This window comes from Opisthocomus hoazin, chromosome Z (genome assembly GCF_030867145.1).
Source record: "Opisthocomus hoazin isolate bOpiHoa1 chromosome Z, bOpiHoa1.hap1, whole genome shotgun sequence".
In the NCBI taxonomy this organism is placed as follows: Eukaryota; Metazoa; Chordata; class Aves; order Opisthocomiformes; family Opisthocomidae; genus Opisthocomus; species Opisthocomus hoazin.
In genome coordinates this window covers 84,938,483-84,962,927 of record NC_134454.1, presented here as the reverse complement: position 1 = coordinate 84,962,927, position 24,445 = coordinate 84,938,483, and the positions used below count along the sequence as shown (strand labels likewise).

The window sequence follows — 24,445 nt, the reverse complement described above, 5'->3', positions numbered from 1 at the left end:
CGTTTTTCAATAGCTAGTTGTTCAGATAGGGCATTATGGCAGTGCAGAAATAAAGCATCTGTAGCTTTGGAATACAAATACACACATGAGCATGTGTGTGTGTGTATGTACATGTGTCTCTTTACGTACAAGTGAGAGCATGAATATGCATATAAAGCAAACACATGAAAATCTGAAAACCTAAAGAATTAAAAGATAGCACAAGATCATGACAAATATGTTAAATTCATCATGTAATTCATATGTCAAGGTTGACGTGTCGTAGTGTTGTCAACACCAGATCAAAAAGAAATGTGTGAGTACACATATGTACAAGTAGAACTACACACATATATATACATAAGCATATGTAAATGCATTACCATTTGGACCATGTGACCCCTTCGGAGCTACTTTTACAAATAGACCAGAACATAGGATTAAACTGTCACTTATGCTAAGCACCATTTTTCTCTCTGTGGTTAACATTTCTGTATGTAAAGCAAAAATGGGCAGGTACTACAAGTACGATTTATTCTTGGATGATGCCACTAGCTACTTATTCAGAGTTTATCATTTAAGATTTTTGCAGCATCCAGTGCATATTTAACCATATGACTAATGTTAAAGAAGAACTTCAGATAGCAAATGGAAGGCTTGGTTTTGTCTTCATTGCTCAAATATATAAGAAGGGTAAAACCAAGACAATTTTTCTTCTCTACGAGTCACTAATATATAATGTTCCATTCACACAGTAATATTAACAATAACTAAAATAAGTGACATTTCTTCATAAGATACTAGGAGAAATTCAGACCCTCACCATCATAAAGCTCTAGGACTACTTCTAGGAAGTGTGGCAAGGGAGAAAAAATCAGAGCTGTGTCCTGCTAATAGTCTTCCTCGTGTGTCAAACATTTATTTCATGTTGCTTGAGCATTACATTGGTAAAATTGGAGTAAAAATAATGCTTCTGAAGAAGTGTGAGGTTTTTATTCCTAGGTAAGTGGTTGAAAATCAGCTCCTTGCAAGTGTGTAGGACACGGTTAATTTGTACCTTCTTCAAGGCATTAAAGAAGACTTAAGTAATGCTCACACAAGGGAATGTTGTTGAACAGAAAGGGAATTGTGCTGAGATCATTGAATAAAATGAGTTAGAAAACTTTGAATTAATATGGACCGTGGAAGAACCTTGAACAGAATTTTGAGCAATTAGTTTGGGACAGAAAAGGTTGGCATTTCTTTGTTGTTTTTGTAATCCATTAGTCAGTGCACCCTCAGCACAGATCTCTCAAAAGTTGAGCTAGTTCTCAAAATTTTCTCTTCCCAAAAAGAGTCTAGCTGTTGGCCAGATGGTGATTCTCAATTATTGGCAGTGTTGTGAGCTTCAGGGCATTGCTGCAATGTAAGTTGTGCTCAGAGGGCTCTTGCAACTAGATTTTAAATATTAGGTGTAAGCTGCTGCATCTGTTCTAAAAATGAGGTTATCTGTTGCAGATTCTTCAATCTAAACCTGTCAGTTGCAGGTAACTATGACATTAGGATACTCATTCTGCTTAACTTAGGAACAAAGATGTGCACCCAAGCTGCTGAAATGAGTGTTCACTTTAGGGCTGTGTGTATAACCCAATGATCAGCTGATATTGATCTGTTGACTTTGATGAACAGCAGATAGAGATCAGAAGATAGAAACCAAAGTTGAAAGTCATTCAGCTCTGGGACTGAAAACAGATGCCTGTATAAAGGCAATGGCTAGAACTGTAAAGTCTGTCCCTAATAGAAGCATGGTCTTCAGAGTGACCATAAATGTCAAAAAAGAGTCAAAGAACCATAAAGACCTCATAGAACTGAACCAACTCATCGACTGAAACAAGGACTGAATCTTTGTATTTGTATATAATTGATTCTTAATGCCACTCTTCATCATAACATCTTTGAACTTTTGATTTTTTAATGAAACCAGACCTCAAAAATAATCTGAAATTTCCTCCTTACTAAATCAAATGTCAGCTTCAAACTGTTATGCTGTACATATCAGACTGTATTACATACACGGTTTGGCTAATTTTGCTGTTATTTATAGCCAAAAATGTGATTCAAGATGTCGTTTAGAAACAGGGAGGGTGTCAGCAGTGATACACCCATCTAGATAAATCCCCAGCTGTAGCTTGGAATACAACTGCTTCAGTATCCCAGTGACCTAACAGTATTTTGTAAAGATTTTAGTCAGATTCTCAACGGCTGAATTTAAGAGTTTTATCATTAACACCGAGGAGTGCAGAATTCGAGTCTCTCTTTCATGGATATAACTCCTATATTCCTGATAGCTATTGTTTATCCTGCTGCTTATTAAGAACACATGCCTTTACTTGCTGGGCCCAAATGATTTTGTATCTGACTAATAGCAGTCTCAGCGTTTTAGAAAAAATTACTGTGGATGATAACAAGAAAGTATGTAGGTCTATTAGGAAGGAAAATCCTGGAGGTAAAGGTGACAGCTTTACAACACTAGCCCTTGTCTTATTTGCAGTAACTCATTTTGTGTACAGTGTTTCATACTGATGAAGCCAAGGGCTAGAGCCGTTTGTTATTTACGTCAGCCTATAAGGCGTGTGGTAGTATCCAAAGGGGCAGAAGATAGGTCTGTTGATTAGAACAGTAAATTAGGGAAAGATGGAAAGACACAGAAGAATAACTGGGTTCCATAGGCATGCATAAACATTTCATGATGTTTGCTGCTTGTTGCTTGGCTTCCTTGTAAACTCTGCTCCAGAAGTCTTTAATAATAAAGCTTTCCTCCTCACCCAGCTCCCTAGGTTATTTATCTCTTTGGTTAGTCAGACCTTCTGTTTGTCTGACCTCTGTTACGGTAACAAAAGAATAGATGTTTTGCTCAGAGTGCTCAAATTGCCACGAAGGTAAACCTACCCTCCACACAGCTGTGCAAGCAATTGGTTTTGACTTCAGTGAAAAGGAATCCTGTGTGCGAGGAGGTATATCTGTCTTTTCCTTATACCATGCTGGATTTAGCTCTTCAGCTAGTGTCCTGAAGGACCATTGGCCTGCATGCACCAATTCAGAGACCACCATATAGCAGTATTCCTGAGATGTAGCTTCTTGCGTTGATTGGGGATTTTACGAAATTCTGTTTTGTTTCATGATGTATATTATCTAGTTTGTTCCAGCTAAAATAATATAAATAAAAAGCAGTTTTATTTATTCCACCATATTAGCTGTTTGTCAAGATGATATGCAAGACTGGTAGTATATTTCAATATACAGTTTTTTTCAAAGTTTAGTTTGTTTAAATTGAAATATACTGCATATATAAATATTTCAAAATACTGAAGTATATTAAAAATATTTTACTCTTCAGTTTCTAAATATACAGTTTTTGTAACAGTTTCTCTATCTTACTCTATCAGGAATCATTTCTGGTTTGATTTGATTTTCATCAGTGCACATGTTTTCTAATTCAAAATTATAACAACAGAACTCACTGAGGATTTCTGAATTTTGCGGATTAGCAAATTATACTCAATTTTGAAAATTCACATGAGCATAGTTTTATTTTTAAACATACAAATAGCCTCATTGCCTTAGAAGTAGAGCAAGTGCTCCTGTCTTGAGTTCAAAAGCATATACAATTAGATAGCAATGAATATGCATTATAAAATACATGCTTTTTGATAAACATACACAGATGATAACTAGAATTGTGTTTAATTCACTTCTACTCTGTCCTATTTTTGCGTTATTGCTGCTTTTTTGAATCTTTCTGTCTGTTTGCCAGAGATCTTTGTCAACTTTAAAAGTATTAAGATCTTAAGTGAACTTATTGTTCAAATGTGGTGTCACAGTAAGGAGAAATCAGTTGTGAAATACTTCTGAAAAAGGAAGACTACCGCACAGAAAATAAGGTAAATTCATGTGCACATCCACTGGTCTTAGTGCAGTCAGAATTTTATCCATCATAAATTCTATAAAAACATACACAGACAAAGTGTATGGAATAAAAATTGCAATACAGCTTTTTATTATAAAATTTGTTTTTCTTATTATATTGTCTACTTCCGAAAAATAACAGAGTGCAGACTGGAAGTGGTAAATCCAGAGTCACTCGTAAGACCATTAGCCTCCTCAGCTCTTACTTGATGAAGCATCTAGCAAATTAGATCACTCTGATGAGAAACTGTAAGGCGAAGTAATTTCATAGGTATCTTTTACTTTATTTTACCCCCAACAAATGTTGGCCTTTATTTATATCAAGAAAATATTCCTTTATTGTTAGAAAACTTCTGAGAAAAAGTGTGATTTATGAAATAAAATAATCTAGCTGAGAACCAAGACCTTCTGAATGCCATTAGCAGCTCTTGCTCTGCATTAGTCATTAAGTGAAATCAGTCAATTTGCAGCTGCCAGTAAACAATTTTAACATGACATATGTACACTAGAATTTCCCCTCTGCACAGATTTGAAGGTCCTGTATGACTGTAGAAATTCATTTTGTTTTAGCTGAATGCACCTACCACAAATAATTTAGAACTATCATCATGGAGGATAGACAGTTGAGCCAAAGAAACTGCCAGATGCAACTCTGTAGCTCAGATGTGAAATCTGAGAGCAGCGCTTTGGGCCAGATATGATCGCTAGTTAAGGAAGTGCCTAAACCATTGAATACTAGAAGCTGAAAAATATGCACTGGGAAAGATCACTTTATACTTCTTGAGTTTCTTATACTTTCCTGCCTACATGATGGTGGAGATAAGGCGGTGCACTAGACAGACCTTTGGACTGAACCGACAGAGATGTTTCTGTGAATGTATTTGAGATGTAGGTGGATGGCAATGTTCAAAAAGGATTTTGAAACCTATAATAAAATTTGTCATTATATTTAGACTTTGCACTGTCTTTCTATAGTTCATCCAAATTCTAAATCCTTTCAATATAACATAGCTTCCTAGAGAATGTTCTAGAGTGTTCTAGACCTGAGTGTTCATCAAATTTTCTTTCTTTGCAAGAAGTCATTTCTCAGTTAATAATAAACATCATTAGTCGATTCGTTTTTTTACTAAAATCTCCGAAAAGAAGGTTGTCATTTATAGATATTTCTTCTTATTTTCCATTAGAAAATATCAAATTTTTGAGGTGTGAAAACATATTTGCACCAAAGCAAAATTATAGGAGTGAATGTATTCACTTATACAATGTAAAAGCAAATAACTGCGGTAATATGAAGTGGTGGAGTCACCATCCCTGCAGGTGTTCAAAAAACATGTAGGTATGGCACTTCAGGAAATGGTTTAACAGACATGGTGGTGTTTGGCTGATGGCTGGATCTGACGATCTTAGAGGTGTTTTCCAACCTTAATGAGTCTATGACTCTATATCAGAGAAATTCCAATCCCAATAATGTCACAAAAAGATGTCTGCCACTCATTTCAGAGGAATCACAATTTCCCCCACTATACTTTCTTTTGAAGGGTACTTCATTACTTCTTTCTCAAGAACATTGTGGAAAGATCATTGTAGAAGTAAGAATTTAATGAAATGCCTACCAATATCAATGGAAGAGTTCCCATTGATTTCTCTGGATCTTGCTTCACGTCCTTCAAAAGCTTTATGGAAGGATGTCTCAAAGTAAAAGATCCCAAGCCCTATCATGCATGACATCTAAAACTGAAATAAAACCTGTACTGAAGGAAAGACTAGAGATGAAAAAATTATTTTCACAAGAAAATGGATAGAGATTTATCATTCTGTGCTTAGATGAGTGCTGCAGACAACTTGTATTCTTTGAATCAGGAAAAGACAGAAAGGCATAAAGCACACTGTAGACTAAATTGGACTTGGACAGACACTAGCATTTTAATGGTGTTTTGGGTTACAGATGTAATGATCTCATAGCTGGATGTTACAGAACAGGCTTAACATCCAGATCTTTTTTGCTTACTTCATTTTGATTGCCTCCTTTTATTTTCCAGTTATAAATACTTTCCATTGAGCCAAAGACTTTGCTGACTAAAACACTGATGACAGATGAGTCATTCTATCACATCTATACCACTGCAAGTACCTTCAATAAAGACCTGATTCTCCTCTTTTCTGGTAACTAAGCTGACTCATTTCTGAATCAACATAACACAGTGTCATCACATTGCTGGGATATGGAGTACTTCAACACCATCTTCTTCACTGAGCCCCTAAAAGTCCTCCCAAATCTTTTTTAGCATATATAGGAAGCATTGCTGGTTGTTATAACATAAAGCTATGTGTTGCTTTGTGGTTTAGGTAGTCATAAGATTAGCAGGATCTTGAAAAATTTCCTCTAAGGTTTCCCAGCCAGTTCTCAAATCCTTATCTTCAGGAAACTGAGTTATGATGTCACTGCACCACTAAGAAAAAATTTCAGTGTTATAATTACTGCAGGGATTGGGAGAATGTAAATTCCAGTCCTATGATCTGATCATGGAGTAACTTTCTAGAGTATTAGGAAAATGCAGCAACAGTTAAAAATATCCATGTCTTTTACAGCCTTTTATGAACAGGAAGATTATTTTGGTTTTAAGGATTTTTTTCACAATTGAAAGAAAATTTTACTCATCCGTCCCATCCCGATATATTGTGTCCCAATTAAGTTTCAGAAAGCCTGGAAAGAATTTCACATTTAATATGAGGGAAATTTTTGAGATTCCTACAAGTCCGTTCTGTGGTGTATGTTGGCTTGTTTGGCAGGTGGGCGAGAGAGTTCTGGGGTTTATTTGGGTTTGTTTTGTTTTACATGTTTTTACCTGCTGTTGGTTTTGCAAGGAAAGGTCTAGGGTCACAAAATACAGCTTCGGTCACCCATCAAGCTAAGGTGATACATAGCACCATAAACCCCTGGGACAGCTAGGTTCACACTAGAATAAATGACAAAAGGGCAGAAAGTGCATTGTGAAATACGCAAAAGTAAATTTACCCCAGAAGGCTGAAAGACAGAGACTCCGTCTATTCTAGGGGCCTAAGAATTCTGAAGCTCATTCCTAGGTCATGAGCCATCCCCTTTCAGCTATAGGAAAAAAAATTTGTGAACTCTTTCCCTGTTGCTAGTATTGAAAGGTTTAACATTTCTTATTCACACTGAGGGTACAAACCTGAATAGGCTAATGTAGATTTTCTCATTGAAAGTACAATCAGCGATCTAGAACTGTTGTGTGTTTCGTAGCTTTCTGACCTTTTCAGTGTCACACTAATGCTGTAATAAATCACCTCCTTCGGTGCCTGAAGTGCTACCTTTCACCCCTAAACAGGTTTGGCAGCTGTGCCTGCCGTCAATGTATCATCATAACATAGCATGTATCTGTGTCAAGCGATATGAACGTGCCTTTGGCAGGTGCAAAATTCCAGTTGGGTTTGTAATGTGAGAGGGGGAAAAGGGTGAGAGCATATGTAGTTATTCTAGTTTTTCATCCTCATTCTTTTTATTCTTTTCATCTCTACAGTACGAGTAACTCATATGTGTTGTGTGAGGTGTTCGATCCCATGCTTCCTGCCTTCTTTCATCCATAGAAGTTCATGCTGAAATGATTCACGAAGTCTGTTCTTAAAAAAAATCATGGTTTTATAACTTGATTTTAGAGGAACAGTTAATATTGCATTCATAGACAGATCTTATGCAGCATATGTAAATATTTTAGGTTTTTTTTAAAGGTTTTGGTTTTTTTTTTAACGTTTTCCATATTCTTAAAATGTTAAAGCCAATGTTTAGAACTGCAGGAGGTCTGTTCCAGGGTGTCTAAAATTTGCAGAGGTCAGATCCTAACAGATTAATGTTTAGGGCCTCTCACATGTTCTGCCTCCGAGCAATATAGAGAATCCTCTGAGAAACACATATATCAGTGTCACCAGGAAGAGTCTGGTGTCTCACAGAGGAATTAGAAAGGCAGCTTTCAAGTCTGGGAGCCAACTAAACTCAGCATACAAAACCTGTAGCACTTTAGGGTCTGCCAGTGCAACCAATAGCTTTTAGCTTGAGTGCATTTATGATATTGCAGGTGAAATTTTAACACTGTAAGAGTATTGAGTAAAAGTGATAAATGTGGATTTGATTTACAATGCAAAAAGATTGCTCCAGAACTTGAGTCTTATTTCAACAGTTTCTTTTCAATATAGTTGCCTCTCTTATTTTAATTTTCCCTGCATACCCATGTTCCAAGTGTGCTGGCAGCAAAACAGAACTACTCCTTCCCCACCCAGAAGACCTTGTTATCCTCAATACATGGTTTCTCAAATGTTTGATTTACTTTTTGGGTTACATTTCATAATTCATATTTCGGCAAAGCCAGTGAAGGCAAAGGGTTCTGGAGTGGAGGTTTGTGCCGAGGGACCCTTCCTGAAGCAGCAAAACTGCGGTGGCGAGGCAGCAAAAGCACTGGGAGAGTGAGGAGGCCCCCCCCCTGCCAAGCCAGAAAGTGGGAGCTGCTGATGAGTGGCAGCTCTGATTCAGCATGGGCCAGGACCAGTGTGACAGCAGCCAGACTCTCTTGCATACAGGAGCAGCTCCCGGGGAGCACGGGCAACCAGGAGTGGGGTGAACAGGGCCAGCAAACTGGGCGTTGGCGCAGGCAGGGCGTGAAGGGAAGGTGTGCAGGCAGGGTGCAGACCCACTCCCAACAACCCGACTAGTGGACATCACCCTCCCAGGAGATGTTCTAGCCATGGTTTCCGCCCATGTGAAAGCTGTCACCAGGAGGAGCCTGGGGACCCAGACGGAGGTCCTGCACAAACACACAGCTGTCCAGGTCTCTGGCTGCAGGGAGTACCTGAGCCTGGCGCTCGTACCTGAGGACAGCAGAGACAACAGCTGTGCCTGGTGTGACCAGGCGATTGATCTGCTCAGCCTGGTGGCAGAGATGAAAGAAAAAGAGGAGAGGTTAAGGAGTATCAGGGAATGTGAGAGGGAGATTGACTGGTGGAGCCGCACCCTGCCCTCCCTGAGGCCAAGGCAGCAGGAGGTAGCTCCATAAAAAGCAGAGAACCCCGTACCCTGTTGCCGTCAAGCAGAAAGAGGGGACCTAAGAGACGAGGGGAGAACGGAAACGGGTCCCTGTTCGGGTCGGCAAGCGAATCCCCTCCCAGCCTCCCTCACCTCTCCAGTTGCCTTTAAGCAACAGATACATGGCTCTGGAATGTAAGGGACCGGCAAATGAGGATGTGGGTGAAGGTCCATCCAGGGAGTTGCCTAGGATGAGTCAATCCGCCCCACGTATTATGACTGCCCTGGCTAAGAAAAAAAGGAGGGTAATTGTTATAGGCGATTCCCTTCTGAGGGGAACAGAGGGCCCGATATGCCAAGCAGACCCATCCCACAGGAAGTCTGCTGCCTCCCTGGGGCCCGGGTTAGAGACGTTGCTAGGAAGCTCCCTGGTCTGGTGCAGCCCTCTGATTATTACCCTCTCTTGGTAATGCAGGTTGGTGGTGATGATATCATGGACAGAAGTCCCAAGGCCATCAAAAGGGACTTCAGGGCACCGGAGCGATTGGCTGAAGGATCGGGGCACAGGTGGTGTTTTCCTCAATACCATCAGTGGCAGGAAAGAGCACTGAAAGGGGCAGGAAAACTGATTAACAGGTGGCTCAGTAACTGGTGCCATCGGGACATCATGGGGACTTTTACATGGCACCAGGCCTGCTGGCGACAGATGGAGTCCAGCTACCTCAAACGGAGAAAAGGATTCTTGCCCTTGAGCTGGAGGGGCTCATTGAGAGGGCTTTAAACTAGGTTCAAAGGGGGAAGGGGACATCGCCCAGCTTACTAGAGATGAGCCCAGGCATGGCATGCCGAGCTTGAGGGAGAGATCGTTAGCCCAGCTCAAGAGCATCTACACCAATAGACACAGCATGGACAATAAACAGGAGAAGCTAGAAGCCATTGTACAGTAGGACAGCTATGACTTGGTCGCCATCACGGAAATGTGGTGGGATGACTCTCATGACCGGAGTGCTGCGGTGAATGGCTATAAGCTCTTCAGAAGGGGTAGGTGAGGAAGGAGAGGTGGTGGTGTGGCTTTGTATGTTAGGGACTGCTTCGATTGTATAGAGCTCCATGATTGTGGTGACAAGGTTCAATGCTTCTGGGTAGAGATGAGGGGTAAAGCCAACTAGGCAAACATCCTGCTGGGAGTCTGTTACAGGCCACCCAACCAGGATGAAGAGGCAGATGAAGTTTTCTGCAAGAGGCTGGCAGAAGTCTCACAGTTGTTAGCCCTTGTTCTCATGGGGATCTTGAACTTACCAGACATCTGCTGGAAATACAACACAGCAGAAAGGAAACAGTCTAGGAGGTTCCTGCAGTGTGTGAAAGACAACTTCCTAACACAGCTGGTAAGTGAGCCTACCAGGGGAAGTGCCTTACTAGACCTGCTGTTTACTCACAGAGAAGGACTGGTGGGAGATGTGGTGGTCAGAGGCTGTCTTGGGCTTAGCGACCACGAAATGATAGGGTTTTCCGTTTGAGGTGAAGTTAAGAGGGGGGCCAGCAAAACCACGACCTTGGACTTTTGGAGGGCAGACTTTGGCCTGTTCAGGATGCTGGTTGAGAGGGTGCCCTGGGAGAGAGTCCTGCAGGGCAAAGGGGTCCAGGAAGGCTGGACGTTCTTCAAAGAGGAAGGTTTAAAAGCACAGGAGCGGGCTGTCCCCATGTGTCGCAAGATGAACCAGCAGGGAAGACGACCAGCCTGGCTGAACAGGGAGTTCTTGCTGGGACACAGGAAAAAAAGCGGGGGTCTACCATCTGTGGAAGAAAGGGCAGGTGACACAAGAGGAGTACAAGGGTCTCGTTAGGTCTGCAGAGAGGAAATTGGAAAGGCAAAAACCAAGCTGGAACTCAGGCTGGTCACTGTTGTAAGGGACAGCAAAAAATGTTTTTACAAATACAACAACAAAAAGAGGGCCAAGGAGAGTCTCCATCCCTTAATGGGTGCAAGGGTGAATATTGCCAACAAGGATGAGGAAAAGGCTGAGGTACTTAATGCTTTCTTTGCCTCAGTCTTTAATAGTCAAACTGGTTATTGCCAGGATAGTCAGCCCCCAGTGCTGAAAGATAGGGAAGGAGTGTGAAAAAAACCACCCATAATCCAGGAGGAAGCCGTTAATGACCTGCTATACCACCTGGACACTTACAAGTCTATGGGGCTAGATGGGATCCACCCAAGAGCGCTGAGGGAACTGGCGGAGGAACTGGCCAAGCCACTCTCCATCATCTATCAGCAGTCCTGGCTAACAGGGGAGGTCCCAGATGACTGGAGGTTCACCAATGTAACTCCCATCTACAAGAAGGGCCAGAAGGAGGATCCTGGGAACTACAGACCTGTCAGCCTGACCTCAGTTCCAAACAAGATTATGGAGTGTTTCATCCTGAGTGTGGTCACTGGGCATGTGAAGGACAACCAGGGGATCAGGCCCAGCCAGTGTGAGTTCATGAAAGGCAGGTCTTGCTTGAGCAACCTGATCTCCTTCTGTGACCAGGGGACCCACCTAGTGGATGACAGAAAGGCTGTGGGTGTTGTCTACCTGGACTTTAGTAAGGCCTTTGACACTCTTCCCCACAGCATCCCCTGGAGAAACAAGCTGCCCATGGTTTGGATGTACTCTTCACTAGATAAAGAACTGGTTAAATGGCTGAGTGCAGAGAGTGGTGGTGGAGTGAAATCCAGGTGGTGGCTGGTCATGGGTGGTGTTCCCCAGGGCTCAGTTTTGGGTCTGGTCTTTTTTAATATCTTTATCAGTGATGTGGATGAGGGGACTGAGAGCTCCCTCAGTAAGCCTGCAGATGACACCAAGCTGGGTGGGAGTGTCGATCTGCTTTGAGGGTAGGAAGGCTCTGCAGAGGGATCTGGACAGGCTGGATCGATGGGCCGAGGCCAACTGTGTGAGGTTCAAGAAGGCCAAATGCCTTGGTTCCTGCACTTGTGTTACTACAACCCCATGCAAGGTTACAAGCTTGGGGAGGAGTGGCTGGAAAGCTGCCAAGCAGAAAAGGACCTTGGGGTGTCGGCTGACAGCCGGCTGAACATGAGCCAGCAGTGTGCCCAGGAGGCCAAGAAGGCCAATGGTAACCTGGCTTGTATCAGGAATAATGCAGCCAGCAGGAGTAGGGAGGTGATCGTGCCCCTGTACTCAGCAGTGTTGAGGCTGCATCTGGAGTACCGTGTTCAGTTTTGGGCCCCTTACTACAAGAAGGACATTGAGGTGCTGGAGTGTGTCCAGAGAAGAGCAACAAGGCTGGAGAGGGGTCTAGACAACAAGTCTTACGAGGAGAGACTGAAGGAACAGGGGTTGTTTAGTCTGGAGAAGAGGAGGCTGAGGGGAGACCTTCTTGCTCTCTACCACTACTTGAAAGGAGGTTGTAGTGAAGCGGGTGTTGGTCTCTTCTCCCAGGTAACTAGCAATAGGACAAGAGGCAGTGGCCTCAAGTTTCATCAGGGGAGGTTTAGATTAGATATTAGGAAAAGCTTCTTTAATTAAAGAGTGGTCAGGCATTGCAATAGGCTGCCCAGGGAAGTAAATGAGTCCCCACCCCTGGAGGTTTTTAAAAAATGTGTAGATGTGAAAGTTTGGGATATGGTTTAGCAGGCATGGTGGTGTTAGGTTGATAGTTGAACATGATGATCTTAGAGGTCTCTCCCAGCTGGGGATTTTATGATTATGAGGCTTTTTGACTTGAGTGTGCTGTTGGGGGTTGACCCTGGCTGGACACCAGGTGCCCACCAAAGCTACCCTATCATTGCCCTCCTCAGGCTGCGATGGAGAGAGAATATGTAATGAAAGGCTTGTGAATTGAGATAAAGACAGACAGAAAGCACCAAATATCATCACAGGCAAATCAGATTGAACTTGGGGAAATTAGTGTAATTTATTGTTATTCAAATCAGAGTAGGATAATGAGAAATAAAAATTAAATCTTAAAATACCTTCTGTCCACCTCTCCCTTCTTGCTGGGCTCAACTTTACTCCTGAATTTCTCTGCCTCCTCATGAACAGTGCAGAGTGACGAGGAATGGGGGTTACGGTCCGTTCATCACGCATTGTCTCTGCTGCTTCTTCCTCCTCACTCTCTTCCCCTGCTCGAAGGTGGGGTCCCTCTCACAGTAGACATTTCTTAATGAAATACTTGAACTGGAGTCCTTCCCACTGCTGCAGTTCTTCATGTACTGCTCCAGCAACGGTCCCTCCCACAGGGTGCAGTACTTCAGGAGCAGGCTGCTCCAGCTTGGGTCCCCTGCAGGGTCACAAGTCCTGCAGCAAATCTGCTCCAGAACAGGCTCCTCTCTCCATGGGTCCACGGGTCCTGGCAGGAGGGTGGGCTTTCCACAGGGTCTCAGCCTCCTTCAGGAATTCACCTGCTCTGGCCTGGGGTCCTCCATGAGCTGCAGGTGGATATTTGCTCCACTGTGGACCTCCATGAGCTGCAGAGGGACAGTCTGCTTCACCATGGTGTTCATCATGGGCTGGAGGGGAATATCTGCTTCAACGTCTGGAGCACCTCCTCCCCCTCTTCTTCACTGACGTCTGCAGAGCTGTTTCTCTCATGTGTCCTCGCTCCTCTCTCCAGCTGCAGTTGTCAATGTGCCTGGGTTTTTTTTCCACACTTCTTAAAAAAAATTATCCCAGAGGTCCTACAACCATCACCGATGGGCTCAGCCTTGGCCAGCGGCGAGTCCATCTTGGAGCCAGGTGGCATTGGCCTTGTCATACATTGGGGGTGCTTCTAGCATCTTCTCACAGAAGCCATCCCTGTAACCCTCCGCCAAAACCTTGCCACACAAGCCCATTGTAGTGCATATGAGTGTGTGCAGAGGGGAGTAACAACTGACCAGCCTCACCAACTGAAGAGCCTCACCACTCCCCAGTCATAGTAAAGTCTTCTAATACTGTAGAAAAGACATTAAGAACTCATGTTGGTATAGGTAATAATATGTCAGATTTAGTTCCGTTGTGAAGTGTTGTGTAATCAGCTGAGAGAGAAACATCTCTGAGATCTGACAAGGAAAATAGATTCAGTTCAAAGTCACATCAGTAGTGAAGAGCACTTTTCAACTCTTCTAATGCAAATTATGTAATACCTAGGTCCATTGAGATAAGTAACTCCACCAAGATAAATATCAGTTTACATATAACAGTGAGAAATATATTGTTGAGGACACCATTCTGGGAGTAATCAGAAGTCTGGGATTTTAGCAATACCCTGGTGTCAGTTTTCTGATCTATCGGATCTATCTTCAGAAATGCTTCCACCTTTCTTAGTTCAGTTCCTTCAAATACGATTTGAACCCCATTGTTACCACTGGAAAAATTGTGTATATGTTAAAAGAATTTCTGAGCAAAATACAATGTTTAAAATTTTGGGTTTGTTTACATTTTACATTTTACTTTGAAAGAGAAAGCCACCATATTAAACTAGCCTAATAAAAAAAAATCATGAAAGTGAAGAAAAATTATCTATAAATCATATAATTTATAGTAGAAGTACAACTATATGCAGTATGCTATAAAAAATTGAACCGTAAAATTAATAAATCAGTTCTGTACTTAAAATAATGTTGATACCATCAATGCAAAGCAGTATATTTACCATTACTTAGTTTGACTTCCTCTCCTGAATTTTATACAAGTTAATTTTCTTCCAATAAATTATTTTCATTGGAATGAAGGTCCATGCAGGAAAGAAGTTCACCACTTTAATCATCAAAGGTTTAAAAAAACAGATCTGAATTTTTGAGAGACACACAAGTTATTGTTCAGATCAGCAAGGACAGATAAACACCTAAATCCTATTAAAGTAAGGGGAATTGGATGCCAACAACATCTGCAAATCTGGATGTTCTACTGTACAAGACTTCGACTGAGCAACCCTAGTATTTGTAAGGAGAAAAAAAAAAAAAAGCTGGGCTTTGTTTTAACCCCAAATAAGACTTCTGTGAGGGATTAAACAGAAGACCTGTATCTTGCTTTTTGATAAGTCATCAATTTTCCAGACCACAGGTTTGTAGTACAGAAAAGTTGCCACCGTGTTACAGAACAGCAACAGTTCTCCCATTCACAAGAAAATTCAGCTGCTATCACTAGCAATTCATCACCACTTGACATATGGGGTATAGATTCATATGGAAGATATGACAGGAGCTAACCACTAGTTTGTGTTAGGAAACCCGCGAACAATGTCAATTTACCACTACCTCAAACAGCAGTACACCAAGGCCGAGCATCTCGTTATCATTATGTGAAAATATGTCAGCAGTTTACATAAAGTGAGAGAAATAAATCTGTTACTGAAAGGTTTTTTTCCACGGAAAGAAATGACTTTATCCTTCCTTGAAAGTTTTCTTCACAGTGAGATAATCACGCTTGCAACTGGTAGCTGCAAGACAGGGTCCACTTGTATAAGAACTATTCTTCATTTTTCTCTCGTCTAATGTACTTCGTTTGTAAAATTAGGAGATTTATCCATTCTCTTTAACTGAAACGTGTCTGTTTGTTATGGTTCAACACTGGCTCTATTCTTATCTGAAATAACATGTGAAAACTGAGTCTTTCTAATTTTATTCAATGTATTCTGTTTTAAAAATCACAGTATACTGAAGTCTGGTTTAAAACCTTTTTATGTCACTATATTTGGATTTCTCAGTAATGGAAGTCTTAAGTTACCTTTGGATTTTCTAGATGAAGTACGGTAGAAGACACATGTTTTTCACCAATTTTAACTTGACGGAAGAAACACAGTGGGAAAATGCACTAATAGCTGCATTTCACAGAATGGTAGGTGTTGGAAGGGACCTCTGTGGGTCATCTAGTTCAACCCTCCTGCCGAAGCAGGGTCACCTACAGTAGGCTGTAGAGGACCTTGTCCAGGCGGGTCTTGAATATCTCCAGAGAAGGAGACTCCACAACCTCCCTGGGCAGCCTGTTCCAGGGCTCCGTAACCCTCAGAGGGAAGAAATTCTTCCTCATGTTCAGACGGAACTTCTTCTGCTTCAGTTTGTGCCCATTGCCCCTTGTCCTGTCACTGGGCACCACTGAAAAGAGCTTGGCCCCATCCTCCTGACACCCACCCTTCAGATATTTGTAAGTATATATTAGGTCCCCTCGCAGCCTTCTCTTCTTCAGGCTGAACAAGCCCAGCTCCCTCAGCCTCTCCTCGTAGGGGAGATGTTCCAGTCCCCTCACCATCCTTGTAGCCAGAAGTAATTTCTGTTTATTAACGCATTCAAGTCACATAAGCTAAGCACGGTAAGGAATGTTCAGTATTTTTGTGGGAGACCTTTCTGGTAGGAGTCAGGCATATACTGCAGAGGAAATGGTACATAAGCGGTAGCAATCTACCTTGTCATTAATGTTAATTTCTATCACTTTATGATGATGTGTCTTATACGGGGAATAAATACAAGCCTCTTCTGCTTCCCTGTTTCCTTAAACATTGAACAGTATTTTTAGCATTAAATTTACAGTGCAGTGTGTTCTACCTTCCTATACGACAGCAGGAACTGTGTTTGGATGTCGATATTAATGTTTGTCAGAAATGTCCAGTACAACTACTTTTCACTAGAATCGTACAATCTTAGTATCATAGAATCATTAAGGTTGGAAAAGACCTCTAAGATCATCAAGCCGAACTGCCAACCCAACACCATCAAGCCTGCTAAACCGCATCCTGAAGTGCTGTATCTACACATTGTTTGAACACCTCCAGGGATGGTGATTCCACCACTTCCCTGGGCAGTCTGTTGTAGAATGTGCTGATTCGTAAGACACAGAACTTTCCTGCAGTGAGAGCACTTTTGCTGAAGGTTTTTTGAAAGTTTCTGAAGTCCAGGACTAAGTTTCATGCAATTTCTCTTTTTGTCCTTTTGTCTCTGCTGGGAAGCTGTAACCAGTGCCTACTTGCCTGCTACACTTTATTCCACTGGTCACACTTTGAAGAGAGATAATGAGAACTTCTGTCTTTGCATCCAATGCTTGTGAAAAAGAGCAGCTTGAAACACACTAAGATTAGTGATTTCTCTTTATTCATTCGAGGGTCCCAAAACAAAAAAAAAAAGATTATTTTTTTTCTATCTTTTCCTTCTGAGGAGTGACTCTTATCTTCTTCCCATTCTTTGCTTTTACAATGGTGGCAAATACTGCCCCAATGTATAAATTTCTGCATCAAGTCCATTGTTTCCTTCTGATGCAAGAGGAGAATTTATAAAACTGTGAATATTCTTCAAAAAAAGCTGTCTTCTGTCTTGCTCTGTCACCACCAACTCCAACATATTTTGACTATAGTCTGCTCTTACTTTAAAATGATAGAGGGTACCAAACTATTTGAACTAGCCTTTCTCTTGTTTTGCAGTCTGAACAACAAAACTAGCTCTGCTATTTCAGTCTCCATAAATGTTCATCTTTTTATTTTGTTTCATTTTCCTCTTGAGACTTATTTTAACACAGTTCACTAGTAGTTTTGTGTGTTACACTTTTTTAAGAATGAAGTAAAGGATATAGCTGGGATCTTCTGGAGGGAGAGAAATACTATGACTTTCCTGGCACATAAGTGTGGATTGCTACAGAGGAAGTGAGATGCAAGACAGTCAGAGTCAGAACTGACAGGAGAAGATGGGCAGGCCTTGGAGGTGATGAAAATATTTTTTCGGGGGACCACAGAAGTCTACGCAGTGCTTTATGCTACTCAGTCTTTGACCAAGACCAAGTCAACACAATTTAACAGAAGGATCCATCGTAACACTTCAATGGACAAGGAGGAATTCCCTGTTTCTGTTCTGGTCGTCCTAGTAGCTCAGGTTTTCTCTGTTTAAAATTTACATGTTCTGAGTTTTTGTGTGTTTGGTTTTCATTCTAACAAGACAGATTTAATTTAAAATACTTACGGCTTTTAAGACTCCGTCCTTCTGCTGCTTACCACACTTTGCTGTGGACTTCAGCTTTGGTAAGTGAACAAAACACCTACCACTTTAGCAAAAAACAGTGTAAAAAGCAATGCTGTATCAGCAATCTAGCATATGCAATAGATTGTTATACAGCATGCTTCTGCATTTTTCTAGTACATCAGGAAGAATTTAACACAGAGAAATAAAATTTAACTTGCCTTCATTTCACATCCAACACTCAACAAATAATACATCACTATACCTAAAAAATTAATAATTGCAGTTCACTGACTTTGCAGCTTTCCTTCCTGAAATGGTGTGTAATTTCATATCCTATTTTCTGCAGGGTATAACAATGTAAAAATGTCTATACTGGGTCAGAAAATAGGTGCCTTTTGGCTGTTACCCTATCAATGAATCTAGCCTCTAGAGGTTGTTTTGGAAAGATTATAAGAATAAAATAAAAGGTATTAAATTTGCTTGAAAATCTTCACATCCTCCAGCAGTATGAAGAGTGTCTTATCATGTGGTGAGATCTTTCAGTTTATTAGAACCAGTTTTAAAAAAATCTAAGTTTTTACTGCAGCAATACACTTTGCCACTTATCATGTCATGGGTCAATCATACAGTTAACTATACTCAATATGTAAAAATATTTTGCTGCTAGATAATATGGCACTGTACCTCTATTTACCTTTCCTGTACTCTTAAAATTTCATGAAACTCTGAAAAGCTCTGCAGTAAACATCACTCTTCTTTTCATTCATCTTTTAGACCAAAACAGATACTCCTCAAAGTACATCCTCAGCTCTGGATGTTCAATGTTCAGATCTAACACAACATATACTCAAAAATGAGAAATGGCTAATACCAGTGATTTCAGTATGAGGGAGGTCATTCACATACTGTTCTAGATAAAGGGTTTGGTCTCCACATGATCAAGTTAGCTACTTGTCATCAGGGAAGACTGCTAGTTTGGATTATCTTCTCTACACTGACATCAAACAATCTCTCTCACTTCTGACATTGCAGCTGTTGTTTGGTGATTTTGCTTCTTACGGGTGTAAAGCACTTGAATCTAACATTTTTTCATGGTTCTGACCCCTTGTGTTTTGGTTCAGGTGACTACTTCTGTTAGTTATTTATTCTAAAAGGTACTGTGATCTAAATGCATAGGTAAAATACATACAAATCAAACAGAGGAAATATATTGTATACTCAAATCATATAGTCTTTTGTGACCTGGAAAGCTGGCATCTGATAAAGATGTTTGCTATCTCGTAAGATTTCTTTTTAACGGAAGGAAAAACAGATAACAGTGCAGTACCTCACAAGTGCAACACATTTTGTTCAAAGCAGCAAAGGCTGCAGATGGCCTGGTTTGGACTGCATGAAATTTATAGAAGCTCTTTCATATTCTTTTTTTTTTTTTCCCCTGCACAAGTATATCATAAACATAGAGTCATTTAAGTTATCACTGGTTACTGCAAAGCAGTGTTTTCCATATGGAAATTTCTTCATGCAAAGCAAGAGACTCTTTATAAAGTGCTTGAGATCAAAAGCACGTAGTATTTTAGGAAAGAAAACATTCATTTCCATCACTGATACTAGTTTAAGACCTGATTATAGGTGCTATCTATATTAGAATATCTTACATTAAATTGATGTTTTCCCCACCTGAAATTGAGAATACTTGGGGTACAATTTTCTGAAATGATCTTCTGTGTCACTGATTCAAGGCAATTCTTTTGCTTAGGAAGCACCTTTAAATCAGAGAGGTTCCTTGCCTCTTGCATTCATGTTTGAACACTGTTTCAGAAAATCCCTCATCTGGTGGCTAGGAATATTTTTCAATTTGTACCTTTAATTTGTTTTTAACATGCATCTGCCATTTGTTTCACAGCAAAAATTCACTTCAGTTTTAATAGCTTTTACTTTTCTTAGTTGTCTTTTACCTTGATTTATTAAACTTGCAGAAACCGAACACATATGAAATCTTCGTCAGACTATTTAGAGATTTTCTAACTTTTTCTTTTTTTTTTTACCTAATATATTCTAGGATTATTGGTGTCTCCAGCCATTCAACGTCACTGTGAGTGTTAATGCAATTCAGAGAGCAGATAAGATTTTGGAAAAAACCTACGATCTTCACCTCTTGCTGTTCATCATGTATATGTTTGCACAGTGTTATTACAAAGTCTATTTGATAAGATTCAATGGGCAGAAGAATGATTGCAAATGACTTTTTACTTGACAACTCAATCTAAAAGATCAGGAATGAACTCCAAAGGGTTAGTTATAAGGATGTTTGTCATTTTACCAAGCCAATGACACAGAAGCCCACATTCTGATTTTCAAGCGTGAACTTTTGAAAAAATCATACATTTTAGAAGATGTTACCTGGGGTCTTGTGGGTGTGAAACCATCAGAAAGACCAGAACTGTTCATACTCTCCAGTATTTCAGAGACAAAATAGTGTAATAGCATGCTTGCCATGTTGCTGCAATATTCTAACTTTTATATTGTAACATTTCGACATATTAAGTTATATGCAAAGACCTTGTGAAAGGAATAAAATCAAGTAAGTTTAACGTGCCCTGACAATGTTTTTAGAAAGTTATTTAATTTTACACTCTGATAGAGACAAGGATGTCTCTTAAACTGTTAGCATGTTTGTCACTCCTTCTTTTCTGTGACAGTCTCTTCCTATGGTGTATACTTTGTTAATGTGACTTACTCTTCAGTTTTTGGATTCTATAGCTTCTTTGCCATCATTTCTATGCTAATAATAACTATTTACATTCTTCTTTTCTTGTGAACTTCATGAAGTAATCTCTAAGTCCATTGTCTTTAACATATTATATTATTTTTAAGCCTGTCTTCTATGCTGGTGTCTTCAAAACCTCAAAGTTTTGAAAAACAAAAGTTAAAGATCCACTGGAATAAATTCAGGTGAATTCTGCAGTAAATTATTTCTCCAGTTCTATTCTGGAATAGTCTGAAATAATCTAAAGTGAATCAACTGTGTGGAATCACAGATCTCTGAGTTGCAACCACTGTAATCATTTTGTTAGACTATTTAAAATGTAGGATTTTGTGATCAGAGTAAAGATTCCTTTGGAATGGTATGATCATTCACAGTAGCCAGGAGAGCATGAATACGTGGAAGTTCTTGGGTGAATAAAGAGGAATGGGAAGCTCAGGGTGAGATATTCACATCAGGGATACTACTACCATAAAGAACATTGGGTTAGCTCACAATGTACTCTCCAGTCTTGAAAAATATGTGTAGTACTACTTTCAAAGTTGTTGATACAAGTCAGTTTAGCACAAATTAGGAGAGTGGGATTTTACTCTAGTTGCTCTCACAACTGCACGGGTATTCAAGAATTTTTTCAGTTGGCCTGCGTGCCTAGACAAACACATATGTTTTAAAAAGTTGATACCTTCTTTACACGAAATTTAATGTTACTGCATTGATCAAAAGGATTCTTTAGAATAAATATAACATTTAGAATAACTGATATAACCTCAACCGTTTTCTAAGCATGGCATTTCCTACTGGGAGGTAAATCAAACATTATTAGCAAAACAGTAGGAATTATATCAAAAGCAACAGACAAGACTAAGTTTACCGCTCATAGAAGACATATATTACAGTGCCAGCATAGATATCATGTATACCTTTCTAGATAGTTAATGAACATTGGATAAGCATAATTGGAAGCAACTAAAAATTAAATGCAAGATCTTATTTGAGAAGACAAGAGAGCTTTGAAGTTACACACTCATGCATATTGGCTGAGGCAATCTGCATTTGCTTAACCACAGATGGATATAAAGAATATACTATTAATCTGAAACAATAATCCTTTTACTTATCATAGTTGCCATGAGATGCACATGTCCCATTTAAATTGAATGATCATCACAGTGTTATAAAATATTCATTGAAAATTTTCAGGCAACTTGAAATTCAAAACATTCCACAATTTCTGCTATGAATTAAAAGGTGGGGGGATTGTTTTGGGGTTTTTTTTACCATTTTTTAACTGACTCTGCTTTTATATATGTACGTATTTCTTTAAATGTCAGTCTTATCCATTTACTCTGTTTTAATATCCTGCTTTAAAACTACATTATGATACGGTGCTTTTGTTGGTGACATAAATTAGAGTTCAAGGTCTCTAATTTATAGATCTGTAAAAATTTGGAGCGGTATTATTTGGATTTCCAAAGGAAAAATGTGACAACAATATCTGACCATGGCTTGGATTTGCTAGGCATGAGTGTTAACTTACATGGAAAAAAGGATAATGGATAAGGAATAAAGTAGGAACCAAGAAGAATGTTTTCATAAGGCAGCATGGAATACTCATACCGTTTTTTATTATTTTTCAAAATGAATTCACTCTGGAAAATTACTCTGGATCTGATGTTAATATCAGTGAAGCAGACAGTGTATTCCAGCTGAGGCAGGTGTCCTGCTGCAGAGCCCAGTCATGGTTATAAGTAGGTCTAATTCCCAAGGCTCAAAATGAGTTGTGTGGTTTCATGCCAGTGGCTACTGGGAGTTCTTTTACTCTGGGAAGCATTCCACCAGCTGCTGACCATTGTTCAGAACTAATTTCTGCATTTCCAGCAGCCAATACGGTGGAATATCTGGTAAATCTAGACTTCACCATTGTTCTATATTAGACCTGATGCTTTGATGCTTCCTTGTCCTTCATCCTCATGGAGTATGGGATTTGTTGTTTGAAGCCAAAGGTATCTGTTCCTTTCCCTTAGGGGAAGTGTACTGTTATGTTTGCTCTGAAAATTCTTCCTGCACTAATATTCAGTAGTGTTTAATAGAAAATGTGATTTCTTTTTTTAAAGAATACACAGAATAAGATGTGTTGCAATTCCCATCTTGTATACCCCAGTTTCGGTATTTTACATTGTAATTTGGTGATTAAAAATATCAGACAGTGTACCTCAGTTCCTTCTGTCCAGAAAAAAAGAACATGTGGCCTGCTTCTTGGAGAGAGTGCTAAACCCCATGCAAGACTTGACAATGACTAAAGAAATCAAAGACGTTCCTTACCCTGGTCATTAGGACAAGACCTTGACAAAGGGCTGTCATGGAGGCAGTTGTGGAAAAAAAGATGCTTGTAAAAGGAAGTTTTTATTCACCGTTTCCCTAGCCAACTGACAGTAACATGTTTTAATTTCATTAAGTAGAGTGCTTCTGTGAAAACCTTTCTCAAATTCTGTACCTCTGCAGATTAATTTTATATACAGCCAAGTCAGCTCATGTAGAGCTCTGAACTGAGACTAAGACCAGACACGTACAAGTCAGTATTGCTGTACTTGACATTGCAAGACAGAAGTTCCTCCTCAGAGGAGGAACTTTGCACTGTGTGTGGCCTAGGTTGCTGTGAAAGTTTTAATGATGTATATTTACACACACACTTAGTGGTCTGGGAGATACAAATTTTCCATGTCTCAGTAGTTAACATTTTGCAAATTAGAGTTGAAAGTCAGTATGATGCTTCCAAATTATTTCAGTCCTCTTAGATCCTGTGGATTTAAAGAGGATATAAATCATGTATTGATTTCAGATTGTCTCAGGAGAGAGCAAAAATATTTACCATGAGTTCTGGGTGTCCTCCGAGAAATTCCTTTTCAGTTGTAACAATAGGTTTTGTGATGCAGGCATCGCTCCAAAAAGAAAGAGAATGAGATTAGATACAGAGTAGTTTGCTTCTAAGAAAAAGTCTTGGCAAGAAAAAGCAGCAGGTAGTGAAACAAATTGAATTAATTTGTGGTACAGTTCCTCAGAAAGCTCAAAATGTGTAGGCATAGACCATATGAACAGCGTCTTTCCTAGTTGCCTCTGCTTTTTAGAGAAAATTAGGCAGATCACATTAGGCACCAATTTATTCTTCATAAACCACTAACACTTATCAGATGGAGGTGCCTAAAAATCAGTCGTAGTTAAAAAAACAGGTATCCTGGAAAAGAAAGTGTCCTAACTTACACAGTACTTGAAAGCAATGCATCTGATAACAGATAATATAGAAGACACGAAAGTCATTGCATGTAGATTTATTCCCCTATAACTACAGATTGAATGAGATTTTTTTTACAAAGTTGCCCTCTCTGAGTTACTATGAATTTATAATGCTGCTTCTTAACATTTATATTTGTCTACACTGAAGATGCAATAATTTATTAACAAGGTGATAAAAGTTTAATACTCCTTGTCTGTAGCATTTTGTAAAACTATTTCCTTAACCCCCTGAGTCTTGAAAATATAAGGAGGATAAACATTACACTAAGACAACTGAGTTTTAAAAATGGGTGTATATATATGCAGATTTTTGAAAACGTTATATTTTTTGTTTATAACCTCTGCTACTGAAGGTAACTGAGATGTCCAAGACATAAGGCAGAATCTCATGTTTGGTTTCATGTATTGTGACTGATCTCATTCAGGTAGGGTACTTTTTTTAAACAAATGACCATAAAGCTACTATGGTGGAATTTTAACACAGGCATTTAAATACCATAAAAAATTA

General features: G+C 39.8%; 1 protein-coding gene across 1 annotated transcript in view; it reads left to right on the top strand.

Moving 5' to 3' along the window:
• The window catches only part of RIT2 (Ras like without CAAX 2), a 188,055-nt gene that overhangs the window by 34,211 nt on the left and 129,399 nt on the right, over window positions 1-24,445 (top strand). The window lies entirely within an intron of this gene.